The sequence below is a fragment of the Danio rerio genome, chromosome 7 (assembly GCF_049306965.1).
Source record: "Danio rerio strain Tuebingen ecotype United States chromosome 7, GRCz12tu, whole genome shotgun sequence".
Taxonomy (NCBI): Eukaryota; Metazoa; Chordata; class Actinopteri; order Cypriniformes; family Danionidae; genus Danio; species Danio rerio.
Genome location: NC_133182.1, coordinates 57,237,594 through 57,257,084, shown reverse-complemented (window position 1 = coordinate 57,257,084; position 19,491 = coordinate 57,237,594). Strand labels below are relative to the sequence as shown.

The window sequence follows — 19,491 nt, the reverse complement described above, 5'->3', positions numbered from 1 at the left end:
GACTCTTGTCACCCAGGATCAGGTGACCCATGCATCAATGGTAAGATAATTGTTATAAATGTGTGTAAAATAGTCCACTTGTTTTAATTGTATTTTTTCTTGTTGTTGTTGCTGTAAGAAACTGCACCAATTAGGCTTTATATTTAATTTGTTTCCTCAGATTTAATATGAATTTCTCTTATGCATTGCACACATCTCGAAAGTCAGCCGATCATGCAAAAGAGATCTTTGCTACGGCAATGTATAAAAATAACATATTTTAAATGTTCAGGTTTAGTTTTCAAAAGTTCTAAAGCTTGTGCATATAAATGCAACATGTAATTAAAAATATTGAAAAATACCATTAATAATGAGAGACAAGCCACATTTCCAGGTAATCATTTGAAAACCAGACAAAAAAAAGGGTACGTGCACCCACTGAGGTGATCATCATATAAATTATTAATTGACTGAACATACAGAAAAGGTATTATATTGTAATTTCTATTATTATTGGCGTAAGAGACGACTTGTTTGGTGATATGAGATTTTGGTCCCGCTCTGTTCTATGGTCAGCTTCATGCAGCACTGGCAGTTGACACTTCGTATACTTCCTATAACAAACAGACATGGACTTCCGTCGTTGTACTGTCACAGTAAAGATAAAACGCATTACATTTACAAAGAATCCAATTACTGCTCACAGGCCGACTTGAAAGAGTGTCTATGGAAAACAATGCAACATCTCCACAGCTCTCTGTGTGCTTTAATCACCGTGCCGGAGCACCATACAGCTGAATCAGCATGCTAAAATCATGACTGCCCTGAGGCACCATGGGAGGGCTCTTTGGCTCAGATTAGAACATAAAACTCTAATTTGTTCCAATGGGTTATGCAGTTCATTGGGCCTCTTGTCAGTCAAGTGGGCTTAATATTTATTCCATGCCATGTAAACGCATAATACAACACCATAGTCTTACGCTCAACTTTCAGTGGCTCAAGAAGGTTTGGTGAAACACCTAAAATTATGTTTTTGCTTTTGGACTGCACCACAGACAATTATGCTACTCAAACCCTGCATCACAGTGCAACAGCAAATCAATTGAAAGCAGAAGAAACATGAAAGAGGCTGAGGAAACCACCATCACTCTTGCCATACTAAGATCATACTAAGGTACTAAGATCAGACTAAGGCACTAAGACCATACTAAGACCCTACTAAAGTACTAAGATCATACCAAGACCACACTAAAGTACTAAGATCATACTAAGACAATACCAAGGTACTAAGATCATATTAAGATCATACTAAGACCATACTAAGAACATACTAAGGTACTAAGACAGGTATGTCCAAACTCTGTCCTGGAGGGCCTGTGTCGTGTTAGATTAGCTCCAACTTGCTTCAACCCACCTGCCAGGATGTTTCTAGTATAGAAAGAGCTTGATTAGCTAGTTCAGGTGTGTTTGATTAAGGTTGGAGCTCAACTCTCCAGGAAGCCGGCCCTCTTTGACCGAGTCTGGACCCCCCTGTACTAAGACCATACTAAGGTACTACGATCAGACTGAGGCACTAAGACCATATTAAAGTACTAAGATCATACTAAGACCATACTAAGGTACTAAGATCATAGTAAGATTATACCAAGACCAAACTAAGGTACTAAGATCATACTAGGATCATCCTAAGACCATACTAAGGTACTAAGACAGGGATGTCCAAACTCTGTCCTGGGGGGAGGGTGTCCTGCTAAATTTAGCTCAAACTCGCTTCAACCCACCTGCCAGGATGTTTTTAGTATACCTAGTAAGAGCTTGATTAGCTAATTCTGGTTTGTTTGATTAGGGTTGGAGCTAAACTCAACAGGACAGAGTTTTGACACCTGGTTTTAAAACCATCCTAAGGTACTAAGACCATCCTAAGGTACTAAGACTATACTAAAACCATACTAAGAGAAAAAAAATCATTTTACCCTGCTTTGACATACTAAAAATCACACCTTCCCCTGTTCCATCACAACACAGTGATTTGTTTTATACCCAAAGAGCCATAACCATGAGTCTCAGTGCTTAACATCTTCTTTAGTGTTGGACACAAGCAGAAGGACATTGGCTATATGGTCTTGGCAGCACTTCCCACTCAATATGAGAATATCTTCATTTACTAAATGGACATGTCCATTTCTTTGCCAAAAGAGAAGGGTAGATGAGTAATGAGGCAAGTGAAGAGCTTAAAGATGCACTTCTCTGCACAAAACTGCTACACATGTAATCCGGAGGAAGAGGACCACACCCATGACCACAACCACCCTACAGCACTTCCTCTATGCTTCTGCTGTCAAACATTCTCAGCACGTTTGCTCTAAAAACAGTATATTACAGTGCTGAGTCCAAATGAAATTAGCTATACAGCAACCAATCAAAACCCAGAGCAACTGGCAGGACCAGCACTGAATACTGGGACCTATAGTGGATTCCAAATCACGCCGAAAACAGCATGCCAAAGGTACCCAGATGGTATACTTTGCCATTAAATTTGAAAAGTGTGCATCCATGCATGAATTATTGCATTTTAATACAGCTCAAAAGTCCCTTATGCTAAACAAGTTGTGAGGAATTTGCACATGCTTAAATTCTAAAGCACAATGAATACCATTCACAAACAGTCTATTGATAAAAAGCTCGTACACGCAATACAGTGGTTCCCACACATAGATCTTACCTGGGCATTTACTAACAGCCGCCCAAGCATATTAAGTCAGTGGTCTGTGGATCAATTAGTACCAGGCCACACAAGAAATCATTAATTATTTTTGTTTTATTTATTATGCGAGTCTGAATGATCTTTTGTTCTGAAAAAATCTTTTATTTTGAAAAAGGACTGTATTCTTTCGCTTACATCTCGGTCACTTGAGCGGCCAAATTTAACCCACAAGTAGCAAAATGAGTGAGAAACAGACGTTTTTGAAAAGTTTGTTTGTGTAGGGGAAAAGGCCCAGTAAAGGAGTCGAGAATTGCATGGAATGGATCCAAAACTCATTTGTCAATAAATCAGGTGAATCCAGCATGTCTGTGCAAGAAGATCAATTGATGGAGATCGCAAATGATGGTGGCCTTTTAGGGGCCATTTGCATATTGCGTCTTTTCTAGAGTGAGCGCAAGTCATCTCAGACAAACACAGAACACACAAACACTGCAGTGCTTTGTAATTTCTTATTTCTAAATAAAACTTGTATCATAGTGATAGCAATGTATTGTCAGCTTGTCATCCTCTGAGAAAACAGTTGATGGACACCTAGCAACCTACAAACCACCGCAACTACCCCCAGTCTGCTGTAAAATTGTCAAGTGTTGACCAGTCCACGGTGATAAAAAGGTTGGTTTTATTATAAATTAACTCTTTCTACTATTAAGTGACACTTTTTATACTATTATTATCATCATCCTTTTTTGTGTGTGTCCGCCCGATATAACCAAACATCCGTGATCTATTAATTAGTGGAAAATCTCTCGTTTACTCGTTTTGCTCTGTGTGCAAGACCTGTAAACAACACTTCCACAGTCTCAGAGTTGTGCCTTTTTGGAACCTAAAAAATGTGTCCAGGTTCCTAAATCTCCTAAAATGTTGCTTTCTAAAGCTCATTTGTGTTTTTGTATTGCCCTGCTACTTAAGCTTCGCGGCTGACTGCGTACACATTCGCAAGAGCAACAGAAACATTACATAATTCATTTTTTTCAAATCTAAACGACTCTTTACTATACTATACTATACTTTACTATATACTCAAAGAGGATAAAATGACTGGTCTAAACTGGCTGCAAACTGCATGTACACCATTAATAATGGTTAATCATCACATTTGTCTTATTTAAATAATCCACAAGTTTTAATCTTGTAATTTAGATTTTTTTTAGAGATATTATCTGTTTTTATTCCTTGTTCTGTCATTTAATTCTCATTTGCTGATTATTTTATTTATTTAATGTTAATATGTTACATATGCATATGTCTTTTTGTTTTACTTGGTGTTTAACAGTGTCATAAAAATAAAATTAGTGTTAGAAATTAAATAATATGCGACAAACAATACATTGTTAACTTTTTATGTGATGTGGGTAAATGGTGTGTTTTAATCCAGCTACCCCCCAAATTTCAAACCTGCGGGAAGTACTGTAATACTCTGCCCACCAAAGGGTCTGGTCTCATTTGAATGTTTGTCTGAAAAAGTCCAGGCATACTTAAAAATTTAACTTGAAAATTCCTGAATAGCTAGACTTTGCCTTTTAAATTGTGCTGAGGCATGGTTAATAGCATCACCTTGTGTGTAAACTTATTTGTACAAACCCTTCAAAAGTTGAAGTGTGTTGTTCTGAGCAAAACAGAAACACATTGCTGTCCTAAAATGAACAGAGCGTGTCACAGTCCCGCTTATACAGTAAGAGGTTGACTCATAAAGAGACAAGCACGTGACTTCACTATTAGAAGAGTCCCAAGCTCAAGTTGTCTTTCACAGGAAGAGCCTGATTGCCGCTCTAATCTTGGTGCTCGCATACAAGCATGATGCCATTGTGCACGTTAATGATGCAAGATTTCTGCTCTCTCACCACAGAGCTGAGCCTGTTCACAGCACACAGACTCTTTCAATACCACATTAACATGTGGGCCGCCAAGAGGGAAAGGGAGGAGGAGGAGTAACTTGGGAACAAAGCCTCTATAGTTGTCTCAAGCCTGGCTATGAGAGTTATGTAATTTGACTGGCAAGGCTGCATTTCCCCACTGGAGTAGCACAGACTAATCTCACTGAGGGACAGAGCTGCTCTGGAAAGAGGCGAGGACAAGAAAAACACGCTTGTAATGAGCAGAGGGCTTCCTTTCATCTGCAGTGCTGCCAAACACCACCCCGGTGCAGTCAGCAAAAAAAATGCTGCAAATATGATCAAATCTGAGGCAGGGCAGCATGCGTGTGGGGTTCAAGGGGAAATGGAGGTAAAGAGGGCTAGAGCAAGTGCCTTTGCTAACCGACACAGCATAGCAGTGGATTTAGAGAGGTTAAAAATAAAATCTGATTCTGATTTACTGCTCCTGATGCCGGGAAACCATGTGACTGGCATCACATGAGATGTGGAAGGGGTTTTGAGAGGGTGGGGTGAGGAAAACACAGACACACACACACACATACAGTGTGTGCTGTCAGCATAATGAGCTTTGTGATCAGCCTCCTTGGTTTCCACTGACAGTAAGCAGATATGTTCTTATTTCTGAAGTAAACAGCAGAGGATCTCTGAGCTCTAGAGCAGCAACCACGAAATGGAGGAAACTATCAGAAGGGTAAAAGAGAAACTTGACTGCTGTATGTTTGATTGTGGCATTCTTCTAGTCTGCGTGCTGAAAAAAAGAACTGTAGCAATATGATGCTCCAGTAAAAGCTTTAAGGAAGGACCAGGGGGGGGCCAAGTCGGCGCACTCACTCTGGTCCCCTGGGCTCTGCGCTGGTTGGGGAATTTCCAAATTGAACCAAAACAATACATTACAATTGGCTTAAAATTGGTAAGCAGAATTCAGGACACTGCAAGCTGCAGAGTCTAAATAAAAACAACATAAAGGAATACTTTACAGTGTTTCCTCTAGGATTTTTTTCCAGATGTGGTGGCAGGCCTTTTACACAGATCTTCCAACTACCTATGGCGGTATTTCAATGACAAATGTGAGCACAGTATTACAAGTCGAGATCTCTTTTCTTGCACATCGATTTCCTCTGCTTGTGCACAAAACTTTTTGCACACCCTTAAATATAAATATATAGATTTATTAGATTTGCTAGGAATATTTTTGAATGTCTCTAGAGAAAGGCATTGATGCGTCATCAAGTAAAGTGAAACTGTTATACACTCCAGCAAGATAAAGTCATTGTATACAGAGCCATAGACCTTATAGATAGTATAGTTATGAAAACTGTGTTCATCATAACTGAAAACTACAATGTTTTTGCTGGTTGTGATACGCATCGTGGAGCCCTGTCGGTCAGCATGTAAGCTCAAACAGTTATGATTACAGAAAAGTTTGCTCTGTTATAATTCACCTACATTTTAATACGTTTTCGTGCGATTATAACCTGCTATTAAAAAGGAAACAGCAATAACTGAAGGTTTTGAATGGAAAACTGTAATGTAGTCTTGGTGGGAATTAAAATTGGTGTGGCGCCCCACCATGGAAGAACAAATGCAATGGAAACCATGCCTCACTCAAAACAATAAATTAGTTCCAAACTAAGGATGTGTACTACATCAAATTTGATAATCGTTTAAGTAAAAGTACAAACTGACTACTCTAAATACTTGTGCTAACTGAATACTTTTTTTTGCATATCTGTGCTGAGCAAAAAAGGTATGCTACACTGCTGGCATTTTAAAATGCAACACTTCTATTGACAACAACAGAAAAAACAAACAACAGTGCTCACATTTCTGCAGTGCAAACATACTTTGGTGGACTTGCATCCTAAAAGCTTAAAGCTCCCAAATATAGACAGGAAAAAATATGTGCGTATAGCCTACGCTTATAAAAACCTTAAACATTTACGCACAGTCAAATCCCTCAATGAGGTCCACAAAAAGTATGTCACAAACATGCAATTCATTTGTCTGACATAATCATAATCATCATCATCATCATCATCATCATCATCAATAGACTCAACACCAGCCCACGCACAGCTTAATTATTCAAAACAACACTGCAGAACAATAGAAAACTGATCAATAACTAGCATTAAAACAGCCTTTAAAATAACACTCTGCAAAAACCTACTAAATAGGCTATAGTCTTAAAACACCACAATGCAACAAGGCCTGTTTTTATTAAATGTAAAAAGATATTTGAAAACTATAATGGACTAGCTTTTAGTTCAGAGCCACAGAACTGGCAGGCCCACACCATCACAGGAAACAAATAAACTTCCACTTTATATAAATGCAAACATTTTTATAGAGACTACATTGTAAAAAAAAAATGTCAATCAACAGTTTTAGCATTTTTGTGATTCACAAGTGTTTTGCTTTTATTTACAGATGTGAACTGCATTGTTGGAGCTTGATCTCAGTTTTGTTGAATTTAAATGTTGAAATTTTAAACTCTACTGTTAAAAAGTGACTTTAATTGACATTTTAGTAGCTTAAAATAATATAACGTATAAGAAACAGAGAAATCCGTCTAAAATAACAGAAAATGTACTGTCACGTTTATTATATACTCATATTATATTATGAGGTTACTGTAGCATAATATACAACACCAACCTAGACAATATATCACTTTAAACTATTCAAAATGTAAAAAAACATAAATAAAATAAAGCAACTTTAGCAACTTTTGAGGTTAAAAGCTGTTGGAAGAAAGATCAAGGTCCCATAACTCTATTCAAAAGTATAAATGGATGAAAAATAAAAACATGAATCGCATAATATGAAAAACTGGTAACTTATGGATATTTTTACAATGTACAAAATGCCTCAAAAGACCAGAATGTAGTGCAAAGGTATTATGGACTGATGTAAGGTGAGTATTTGTCATAATTCAATTCAATTCACCTTTATTTCTATAGAGCTTTTACAATGTAGATTGTGCCAAAGCAACTTCACATAGAAGATTATAGTAAATTGAAACAGAGTCAGTCCAGTTTTCAGTTTCAGTTTTGCTCAGTTCAGTGTGGGTATAATATAAGGATATTTACAGCATTAGTCCCATTTCAATTATATTGTTAAAAAATATAATAGCTACACAAATTTGTGTTCCACGAGAGTCTTGGTTTAAAGAATGAGTATACATAACAGAATTGCATCTTTTGGATGAACAATACTTTTAAAGCAGCAGCCAAAGCTACATAGTTTGAGAGTACACAGGTCTGCTAGTTTCCACAGGGGAAAGGCAGTGTCTCTACAGAGTCATAGGCTGCCACTGCTTACTGATGAAGCATGGTCACATGAGCTGTGTGCTGGAGTGGGACTCCAGATTAGAGACAGCGAGCTCTCTGCAAGCAGTGACCCATTTTTATAAAAGCCTCTACGCGGAGCAAAATCCACACTCAAAAACAAAAACCCTTAACAAAAGCAGCAACAGGCAGGGCCCAGGCATGCAGTAAGCCCTGCTCTTAATGCACACATTCCACAGCTGAGCCGTCCACCTGCCTGTTGGTACTAGCAGCGGCGCCAACAAACTCTGTGGCATCACGCTCACAAATAAAGGCTGCGTGTTCAAACATATATAAAAGCTATACGCTGAAAGGAACGACTTCAAAAAGCCTAATCACCATTTTCAAGCTCCCTAGAACAGAACAGTACCTCCAGAATAAGCAGAGCAGAATTTAACAGACACTGCAGCTTCACGCACGTTTCTTCAGTATTTCAACACCCAACCGCCACACTAAAAAAAAAGCCAATAACCGCTAAGTGTCAAGAAAGAAGAATTGGGATTTACCGATTCCATGGCCGGCGTCAGATGGGAAAGGTTAAAATCCAGCTAAAAATGCTGAAGATGTGCTGCAAAGTCCAACGAATCCTGTGAAAGCAAAAGAAAGACAGATTAGTCCCCTGAATACTGATGTGTCACCTTTCTAATATGAACAGTCAATTTTGCAAAGCAGATTAACTTTACTCTGTTCCTTTATTCCATCACACAGAACATGAAAGGCCAGAGTCGGGCAAGCGCAGACAAGGAGAAAAAGACTGAGGATTCAACCCTTGAGTGTTTTCAGCTCAGAAGTACAGCTCAGCATTTATAGGGAATGAGTTTAATCATGGTTTCGGGAAGACATAGTGCCCTGAACATAAAGGGCACATATGTCACTGTCACCGAAACCCACAAGCTCATTTTGACAACAGCTGCGGCAAGAGCGGCATTCAGGGCTTGACAACAATGCCTACTATATACCCTTACCAGTCAGTTGTATCCTAGAACAGCATCCAGAGATGCAACCACAGAAATCGTGTCTCGTAATTACCAGTCTTGTCAATTGCATTTATTTTGGAATCAAATTAAATCTAATTTGGGGTGTATAAATCAACTATAAAGTGCTGAAGTAAATGTTTGTAGGCAACACAGAAGTTACACACTAACATTATTATTATATAACAAATAATATTTTTGACCTGCAAAAACAGATTATACTTATACACCAAATACAAAAATGAAAGCTTGATTTTGGAGTTTTAATACAACCGGAAACTAGGGCTGGGCGATACTGCAAAAAAAATTTCATGATATAATGTTTTATATAATTCGGAATTGATTATTATTGATGATTTTTTAACAATCGATTTTGGAATATTAGGTTTTTTTAACCACTTCATTTTAATTAACCAACATTACTACAGCAAATAGTTTTAATAGTCGAAAACTAAAATATTTAAACAAAATATCTGATGTCTTTATAATAAAATAAAACAAGTTTTAAAGAGACTCTTAAACTTTATAAATAAAATGTTGCAAAGTATGTGCAATGGTTAAGTGAAAACACTAATCAAAGCAAACTTTAAGGTACATCAACATCTGTATTGCCGAGTTCAGACTGCATGATTTTAGCCCCGATTTTGACTCGCCGACAGGTTTTAAGAAATCGCCGTAAAATGCCTGAAATCACAGGCAAATTGGTGCTCGTTTACGCGAGTTTAAATCATACAATGTGAACTATCAAAGATGCGACCAGAGAGAACCGCAGATGAGTTGCCGATGCCTGTGAGATATTTGGAGTGCTAAATATCTGCAGCTGTCGGCGATTCAAATCATGTCCTGTGAAATTTTGACTGAAAATAACATCAGCAATTGCCTACAGCCAATGAGAGAGTAGCTTTCACTAGACTAGTGTTTGTGTGTGTGTGTGTGTCTAGCTGCAAGTTAAAAGCGCATTTCAGTTTATTGGGAACCAAGAAATGGAGGAAAAACTAGTGTAAATTTGGCAGGAGCACCCGTGTCTGTTTGACGTGTCATGTGAGCAGTACCGCAACCGGGTCAAAAAAGAAAGTTGAGGAGAAATTATTGCTAATTACCTTCAAACCCAGGTGAGAAAATATGTATATTTTCTACCCCAATAAAGGCTTCTTTCTCATTATGTAGTAATAACAAAAGATATACTACGTGTTTTTGGCTGTGAGACGTAGTTTGGATGAAGTTGTTGGCGATTTTTCCTATTGTAAAGTCATGCAATGTGAAAGCCCCTGTGACCGATCCATCTTGTAGTGTAAACAAAGCACCGACAAAACGCTAACCAAGATTGTCATGCAGTGTAAACAAAGCAGCGACAAAACGCAAACCCAGATTGTCAGGCAGTTTGTAAACATTTGTGACACGACTACTTTGAAAATCACGCAGTCTGAACTCGGCATAAGGTGTCAATAATACATCTTACAATACAGTAAACCTTAAACTCTGCCAAGAAAAAATAATTATGAAATTCAAATCTGAGCTTTCAAGTAAAGAAACCAGCCATGATTGTACAAATACATATTGCAACATTACTAGACATAACATGACTAGATTACAACCTATAATAAAAAGTCTTTTGGATCGGGAGCTAGTGGCTGGGATGCACCAAAAAAGAAACCAAAAAGACACTCTGGTGCTTTGCAATGACTCCATAATATTCTGATGTGTTATAATCCAACTTTACATTGCACGTCCTGCGATGTGACTGCCGCAGATGAAGATGATTCATTATGGGTTTGATAATCGGTTACAATTTCCTAATGGTTTTCTGACATCATTTGTTGAGCTAGCATACTATAGCAAGTGAGGCGAGATGAGTATTCGATAAGCATACCATGGCAAGAGAGGCAAGACTCACATGCAAGAAATTAAAAGGGTTTCAAATATGTTAAAAGCCTACATCTGGGCACACTTTGCTGCTTGTGAGTTTGCGGAGACATTCTTCTGATAACATTGAATGTACGGTAGACTCTAAGATCTCTTAAATCGCTGTATAGAGTATAAATGTTCTCCTTTCCCACTCACTGAGTAGCTGAACACAATGATGCACATGCCGTTATTGCTTATTTGATATGTTCAAGAAGCGTGTTTTCTTTAAGTGAAATTAAAGATTTAGAAACTATCCTAAAAAGCAACAAAATGAACATTATTTACAACTTTATTACTTTTTATCCCCCATCAATGCTGGTTCTGTTCACTAAAGTAGACACCATTCACAGCGCGTGGAAGACCCACAGTTCACGGTCAGCTTGCATGTGATTTCCTGTCCGTGAATACATTACATGATCAAAAAAATACATTTTTGGGTGAATTGTGCCTTATAAATACAGTATTTGACTCTTTCAACAATATTTGGAGAGGTCCACATTGCTGTTATTAAAAAACGTTAATAAAACAATGTAAAGACTTGTGTGACCGCCTTTACGCCTCTCTTATGAACTTAAAAATATAATTGGCTGTATTGAAGATTATGTGGAGGGTTGAATCAAGATCATAATCTTTATTCGATTACTCGTGCAGCCATAATATAATACACATGAAGTGTATTAAAAACTGAAGATGAAGTGCATTGCACGAGGCAATATGACTTTGAATTTAACCAAATCAATGATGTCAATTGTAATCAAGCTGAACCATGAGGCCAGTGTATATTCACACTCTTACAGACTAACCATTCATCCATCCATCCTCAAAAAGGTTTATTAAAAATAATGAAGTAGAACAAAGAATAAAATGCTTAAATAAATATGCTAAAGAACCAAAATTTGCTCAGCTGACCATAGAAAAGATCCAAATACCTTCTGTAAACACTATAAAGGTCGTAGAGAGCACATTAAGGGCAGTCCTCATTCAGAAGGGGTGTCTGGGAGGATCAGAACCCTGAGGATTCTCCCAGCAGGAATGTGCCAGAATGGATTAACCCTGACTGGAGAGAACTCCCTCTTAATGGGCCTTCAAAATGAGGCCATAATCGTACTGAGAAAATCCTCTAAACACAGAGAACATGAATTTGACCACTACTTCTAAACAAATAAACTGACCCTGGCTTAACCCAACATCACAAACATGAAATTAAAAACGTTAAATTTGTGTGAGATCAGGTGGAACTATAGTAGTTCATCATCTGAAGTTTCCCCAGAGCAGTTTACTGTGCTTATTAGATGGTGGGGCAGTGTCTCTGGATGTCTCTTGTCCTTTTTGAGTCATGCTCCGTTGACTCGAAAAGGAAACTCTAGGCCTGAGGAGGGCTAAAACCCTTTAAATCACCAGTCAAATGGGCACGCAAAAGAGGATGCTTTCATAAATCTTTCCAGCAAAGGAAACAAAAAGTACTACAGAAAACGAACCTGCCAACTTGCCACATCCTGACAGTCAAGCTGAAAACAACCAAAGCAGGCAAAACAAGCAGTCCTGGTTAAAACTAGCTGTTTGAAAAGACAAAGGTTAAAAATGTGAGGTAAATAATAAAGTCATAAGCTAAAGCACAAACATTATATGCAAGAAAAAAATCCATTCTGGCATGAAATGGTCACTATTACTCAACCATACATGGTAAAGTCTAGCTCACACTAGGGTTGTCGTGATACCACTAATTCATGTTACGATACTATACCTGCTGAAGTATCGTGGTACCAAGTAGTGGTCAGAAATATTACAGTTTATATGTTATAATAGGTCTACTTGAATTGAATTAATGATTTCCTTATTATTAAAAAAAAGTATTTGCACATCACTTCACCTAAAAGGTAATCCTTCTTTTTGTTTATTTTGTAGATAACTGACCAACCAAAATACACTAAAATAAAGATACAAATTATACCAAATCAGTTAGATACAAAACGAGCAGTTTTTCAACTAAACTGGGGTTCATGAAATAGTCAAAATTGTTTCAATGTTACTAGTGTCTATTCTTTATTTTTTCAGTTTTATCGGGTAAAAATCCATAGTGATTTAAAATTTAACTTTGTGAATCACACATTTAAAAGATTGTCAGTGTTTTTGTAGCTAATAAATTATATTGACAGGAGCAGAAATGAACAGACACAGATTTGAACTGAAGCGTCAGAAAACATACATTAGGCTCCCATAAAAGGCGTAAATTCTAGACTGTTTGCAACCTTAAAGAGCTCCAGAGACTATCCAAATAAAATGGTCTATTGTTGCACAAATGTGTGCATTTTAATGACTTTTGCACTTGCAACATTATGTATTGTAGATGGAACATTATTGACGATACTACGATTTACAAACTACAGTGGCACCACTAGTATTTTGGAGCCATAGTATCATGATACTACCATAGTATCATAACCTAGTTCACAATTACACACAAGTAATTCCTTAAACAATTTTAATGAAAACAATAAGACCTACAACTACTTCTGACAATCCGATGAGGTTATAAATATTAATCGTTGTCTGCATTTGCTCAAACTGATTTGCTCATGTCAAAATGTGGATGAAAATAGGAAAGGGTTGGCATTTGAATAGCTTATATTCGCGTAAAATAGGACTGCACGATATTGGAAAGATCTGACATTGTGATATTTTGTTTTTCTGCTACATATTTTGCCATTTACTTTGTTATACTTGAAAATAATTTTTGTTCACTTTATTTTAAGGTTTAGTTCTCACTCTTAGCAAACCATGGTTTCCACTACATTCATTCTTCCATTGTGGGGCGCCACGACAAAATTGATTCCGCCACGGCTACATTACAGCTTTTCATTCAAAATATTCAGCAGTGTTTCTTTTATTAGCGGGTGATAATCACTCCAAAACGTAGAAAAGATAAATGATTTATAAAAGCACAAACTTTTCTGCAACCGTAGTAGTGCTGTGCATCGTTTGTTTAACCCTTTAAGGTTACGTGCAGACTGACTGACTGACTGACTGACTGGTGAGTGATGCCAGCAAGCAGGACGCATAGCCGTTTCACTTTCCTTGAGGACGCATTAATACCGCTCTGTAGGTCTATTGGACACATTCATAAGTATTCCTAGCAAATCTAATAAATGTTGGAGACATACTTGTTACATAAACGCACTAAATTGCACTTCAGCAGCGTTTATTTGAGAGCGCACAAAAAGATCTGCGCTTGAGCAGCGTATATTTGAGGGCGTGCAAGAAGTTTTGTGCACAAGCAGAGGAAATCTGTGCGCAAGCAAAGAGATTTGCATGCACATAGGCTAATACTTAAATGCGATCTTAACTTGTAATACTGCGCACACAACATTTGTCATTGAAATAACACCACAGGTAGTTGGTAGATCTGTGCAAAAAAGACCTGCCGCCACAGCTGGAAAAAATCTTAGAGGAAACACTGCAAACCATTTTTAATTCTGCTTTAATAAACTCCTACTTTGCTCCTTATTAAGAGTTATTAATGTAGTTTAGGTATTGGGTAGGATCAGGAATGTAGAATAACCATACAGAACACATCCTTTATAAAAATACTAATAAACAGCCAATATCTCAATAACATGCATGCTAAAAAGCAACTAGCTGAGAGCAAATAGTAAGAATTAGTCCCTAAAGTGTTACAGAATGTATTTATTTTGATTGACTGGGATAACTCTGTAAGGGAGTGAATCATGCATAAAGTCATAAACAAACTACGAGCATAGATAAATAAAACAAAGATGAAAGTAAAATAAACTGTGCATGCATTAGGGTTTTGTATATGTAAATGTAAAAATTACACTGCAAAATCAACTCAACACTACATATCTTCGCGGTGTGACTAGTGCGGATGCAAACATCAATATGCAAAATCAATACGGCAGCTCTACCGCCAAATATCAAAAAAAACTGACACCAAAGCTTTACAGTCAGTGCAATATATGTGAGGCTTTTTGCATGTATAAGAGAAATACAAAGCATGAGAGCATATGGAGTTACTTGCTGCAGGGCCTTTTAAGACGCCTTCCGTAAACACCCCCTCACTTGAAACGAGCAAAAGTACTTTGCTCCATTTATTCCTGGGCCACTAGTTTAAATCTAGACAAATATAGTTGGTCCTGCCCCTTTCCTCAATAACAGCTTCTTCTGCAAACTCTGAGCTACTCTGTAATTATAGGTTCATAAAATGCACTGAAATATGGCACAAAGCAGTTACCTTGGTAAAAATAAACATCATCCATCAGCCTGCTACACTAGGATCCCTCAAAAGGATATGCAGAGAAGAAGGAAAGCCATAACCAGGAACAAGTCTGTTTTCAACAATTAGTTTTAATGAATCTTCTTGAGCTTGGGATGTCGTTGAAATTAATAAGGGTAACACTTTGGTTTACGTCACAATTCACGATATTAACAAACCATTAACTAGCACTTCTAGCTTAATAACTACTAATTATTTGTTTATTAATCGTTAGTAAGGTAGAAGTTGAGCTTAGGTTTTGTGTAGGATTAGAAATGCCTTATAAAATAATCCTTTATAACTACTAATGAACAGTAAATATCTTAATAATAAGGAGGTGATAAGCCAGTAGTTAATAGCATGAATTGTGACCTAAACTAAAGTGTTAACTAAACAAGTTTTAGGACTGGTTTTACAGATATAGTTTAATTATGGCATTTTAGTCATTTTTATAAATCTGGCATGGTTTTCTTTGCATTACATTAAAACCTGCAATGGCATCATCCACCCCCTTGACAGTTAAGTTATTTCATCTGATTTACAAGCAGAAGATCACAATAGAAGTCATTTAAGGTGCATATTCCTCAGAACAGCTCTGTACTTTTAATAATATTTGATAACATTTTAATAAGCAAACAAAATAGCCTTAAGTTGCGGTCACACTATATTTTTCGCCCCATAGACTTTCATTTGTATGTATACGAAAGTGGCAGACCAGAAACACAAGCTTGTGCGACAAGTTTCACATTTCGCTGTATTCAAAAGTTCAAGCTTGGTGAACTGCAAAATTGCATAAGGAGATTGCATGAGGTAAAAAAAAAATAAAAAATCAAAACAAGACCTTTGTACAAAAATTTGGACCAATTGCTCTCATTTATATAAATTACAGAAATCAACGGTTCTTCAGGTAAGAAATGTAATGTTAAGTATTAAGATATGTAAATGTGTGTATATATTTACTGAAATGGCACAAAAATTGTGACAAATTCTGCTCAGAAATTCAGAAAACACACCATACAATCTGTGATACAAGTAATTTCTAGAAAACTCTGGCATCTTGAGCAGACTGAGGAAATTAGCCGCCTGACGATGAGTATATTTCCGTACTCTCACGCCCCATTCACACGGGGCTTCAGCGTCAAAGCTTGACAGAGGGCGTCTGAAGTTGGGCTGATGCAATTGTCATAGCAGCGTCAGCCAGTGAAATTAGTCAGCAATAAGACACAGTCTGAGCTGGTGTATTTGCATACAGCGTTCTGATTGGCTGACGCTTCCATCGCTGCTTGAAAAGTTGAGAAAGTCCCAACTTTTGCAGCGATTAACGCCTCTGAAGTGGCGCTGACGGATCCACAATGCAGTTCAACAACGCCTGACATCACCAATTCAAAGTGAATGGGAATTGTTGACACTGACACCCTGTGTGAATGGCCAGTAAGATTGCAACATTCAAAACATTTAATGACTTAATTTGTACCAACGTACCATAGGCCATTCAAGTTTACAGTGCAAGAACCCTTTTCTTCAACAAGTGTGACAAAACAGTGCTGGACCACCGGATCAAACCATCTTCCTTTTTGATAGGGGGACAAATAACATGCGAGTGCAAGTGCTTCTAGTCAGTTGTGTATCATTTGACTTTTATACATTTGTAAAACAATTTATTGAGAATAGTATACCTACACGCATTGAATATAACTATTGAATTGTGTCATGTTAATAATACAGATTATCAGTATGTGGTTATGGGCCACCTCTCAATAAGAAACCCAGCTATTTAGTTTGAATAGTACCTCTGTCCAATGCGACTCATAATCAAGAGAAAACCTTAACATCTGAACACTGAGACACACACAAGTAGTGTGCAAGCGTTGCATTATCTAACGTCTCTTGCCGCATATTTAAACTGATAAAACCTTAAACATGCAAGGAGTTTACACCACTAACTGTGAAATCAGCCACTGTAAACTCTGGATAAATGGACAGACCAAGTGTTGTGGGACAGGGAGTTGTAAACTGTAACACCACAATGCAGAAGGCTGAAGGCGCTGAAAGTTTTGAACTCACCCAGTGAAAGCTGCTTCAGTGATCACACATCAGTAAGGCAGCAGCAGAGCTTGCTGAAGCTGAAATAAATACTCAGTTACACTACACTAACTGACAAAAGTCTTGTCACCTATCCAAATTTTAGGAAAAACAAATAAGTTGACTTAGTTAATCATGTGGTATCAGACATGACTTATATGAAAGGCAAAGGTCTCTAGATTACGATTATTTTACCAAAATAAAATATAATCATGCTTTAATTTTAAATTATTTTATTAGGGCAGTAAGGTCTGACCTGGCTGTAATGTACCGTATATAATATAAAGTCATGCTGCAGTGGAAAAAGAATGAATATTGTGCATGACTCTTGTGAGCTTGGAGGACTGCATCCATACATCTCTGCAATGACTCAAATCACTTATTAATAAAGTCATCTGGAATGGCAAAGAAAGTGTTCTTGCAAGACTCCCAGAGTTCATCAAGAGTCTTTGGATTCAACTTCAATGCCTCCTTCTCCATCTTACCGCTGACATGCTAAATAATGTTCATATCAGGAGACTTGGCTGATCCATCCTGGATCACCACAACCTTCTTTGCTTTCAGAAACTTTGAAGTGGAGGCTGAAGTATGAGGAGCGCTATCCTGCTGAAGAGTTTGCCCACAAATGTCTTGATACCTCATGTCGTTGATGTTGCCATCCACTCTTTCGCACGCACCCATACTGAATGTAACCCCAAACCATGATTTTTTTCCTTTCACTAAACTTGACTGATTTCTGTGAGAATCTTGGGTTCATGCGGGGTGCAATAGGTCTTCTGCAGTATTTGTAATGATTGAGATGCAGTTCAACAGATGATTCAGAAAAATTGACCTTCTGTCACTTTTCCCAAATGATCAATTTGTTCCTCTTAAAACTGAGATTGACGACAAGACTTTTGTCAGGTAGTGTACACTAGCACCCCATTCCCAGTTATACTAACAAAAGTCAGCCATTACAGTAAACTAAAGTTTACTTGGTTTGTAAGAAAATGACTGATTTAATACTTCAAAAGGTTATACATGGCCAGTTTTAATTATAAGTTGTTAATGCTTCTAGATTTAAAACCACAACAATGACTGAAGCCACAAAAATTAGAGAGTCCATAAATGGTAAAACATTTTTTGCAGATAAACGTTTGGTGGCCAAAAATCCTGTACATCTCTAATATCAACACACATTTAGATTCGCATTGTTGCACATTTCTGCTGTGTGATTGGCTCTTAGACCAACATAGAGTAAAGCAAAAGTGCGGAGCTTATCATTGTTATTGGCATAAACTTTAATCGCCCTAGCAGAATGTTTTACAGTAAAGATATACAATACTGTCAATACAAATACAGCAAGATAAATGGTGCTGTAAATGTAAATACAGTGTATTGGCTATTATTGATTTACAGTGAGTTCTTGGCGAACTGCTACCCTAAAGTTACTGTAGATTCTACAGGAAATTGCTAACTGCAGGGAAAGTGGGGAAAGAAAATGGCACACTATTAATGTTAGCATTAGCAAAGCTAGCTCAGAGTAAAACAAATGGTGTGAGGAGGCAAAAGATGGACATATTTTGGCTTGGGATACAAAGATTTGTAGTATTAGATAATTTTTTAAATGAAGAAAAAAAATGTCAAGGTATACTGTGGTTTGGAAAAGTCAAGGTTTTAAAACTGCCAAAAAAATTTGTAATACTATTTCTAAGAGATGTTAGATTTTTTTATTTGCGTTTTTAGGAGAACAGACTCTCCAGCAGAAAAGATATCCAAAGATGTTGTTTTAAATTGTGAAGAAATTTGTGCTTTAGAAACTAATGAAGACAGCAGAAGTCAAGTCAATGATTCATTTGAATTATTCAACCTGACATGTTTACTGCTCCAAAATATTTTTAAATGTTTCTCAAAATAAAATATACTGTGTTCAAAGGGGATTTTTTTTTTAGACAAACATTTAAAATGAACATATTTTAGAGCCGCAAACACAATAACGTGATAACGTTAAACAGTGAAATTTTTATCCAAGGGTATCATACTGTCAGAATCCTATCCCGGCCCATACCTACTAGGATTAAACACAATATATCATATCAAACCAATACAGAGCCATTTAAACTACAATAATGGTCATCCTCACACAAAACAAAACAAAAGAAACCATACATTACACAAAGTCATTCCTTGGACAAGTTCTTCATAATACCATAATGACCTAGCTTTATTGTATTACATTGTCTTGTCATTTATTAAAGTAAATGGATGAGACGTGGCGATGTAATAGGAGAAATTAATGGATAAAACATGTAATGAGGGTTTAGTGGCATTCTCC

General features: G+C 37.1%; 1 protein-coding gene across 4 annotated transcripts in view; it reads right to left on the bottom strand.

The window, feature by feature from the left end:
• Positions 1 to 19,491, bottom strand: part of ankrd11 (ankyrin repeat domain 11) — a 208,060-nt gene that overhangs the window by 135,203 nt on the left and 53,366 nt on the right. For all 4 annotated transcript variants that reach the window (XM_005166577.6, XM_005166578.6, XM_009303497.5 and 1 more), the window contains exon 2: positions 8,453 to 8,533. The gene's annotated coding sequence lies outside the window, so the exon portion shown is untranslated. The remainder of the gene's footprint in view (positions 1 to 8,452; positions 8,534 to 19,491) is intronic.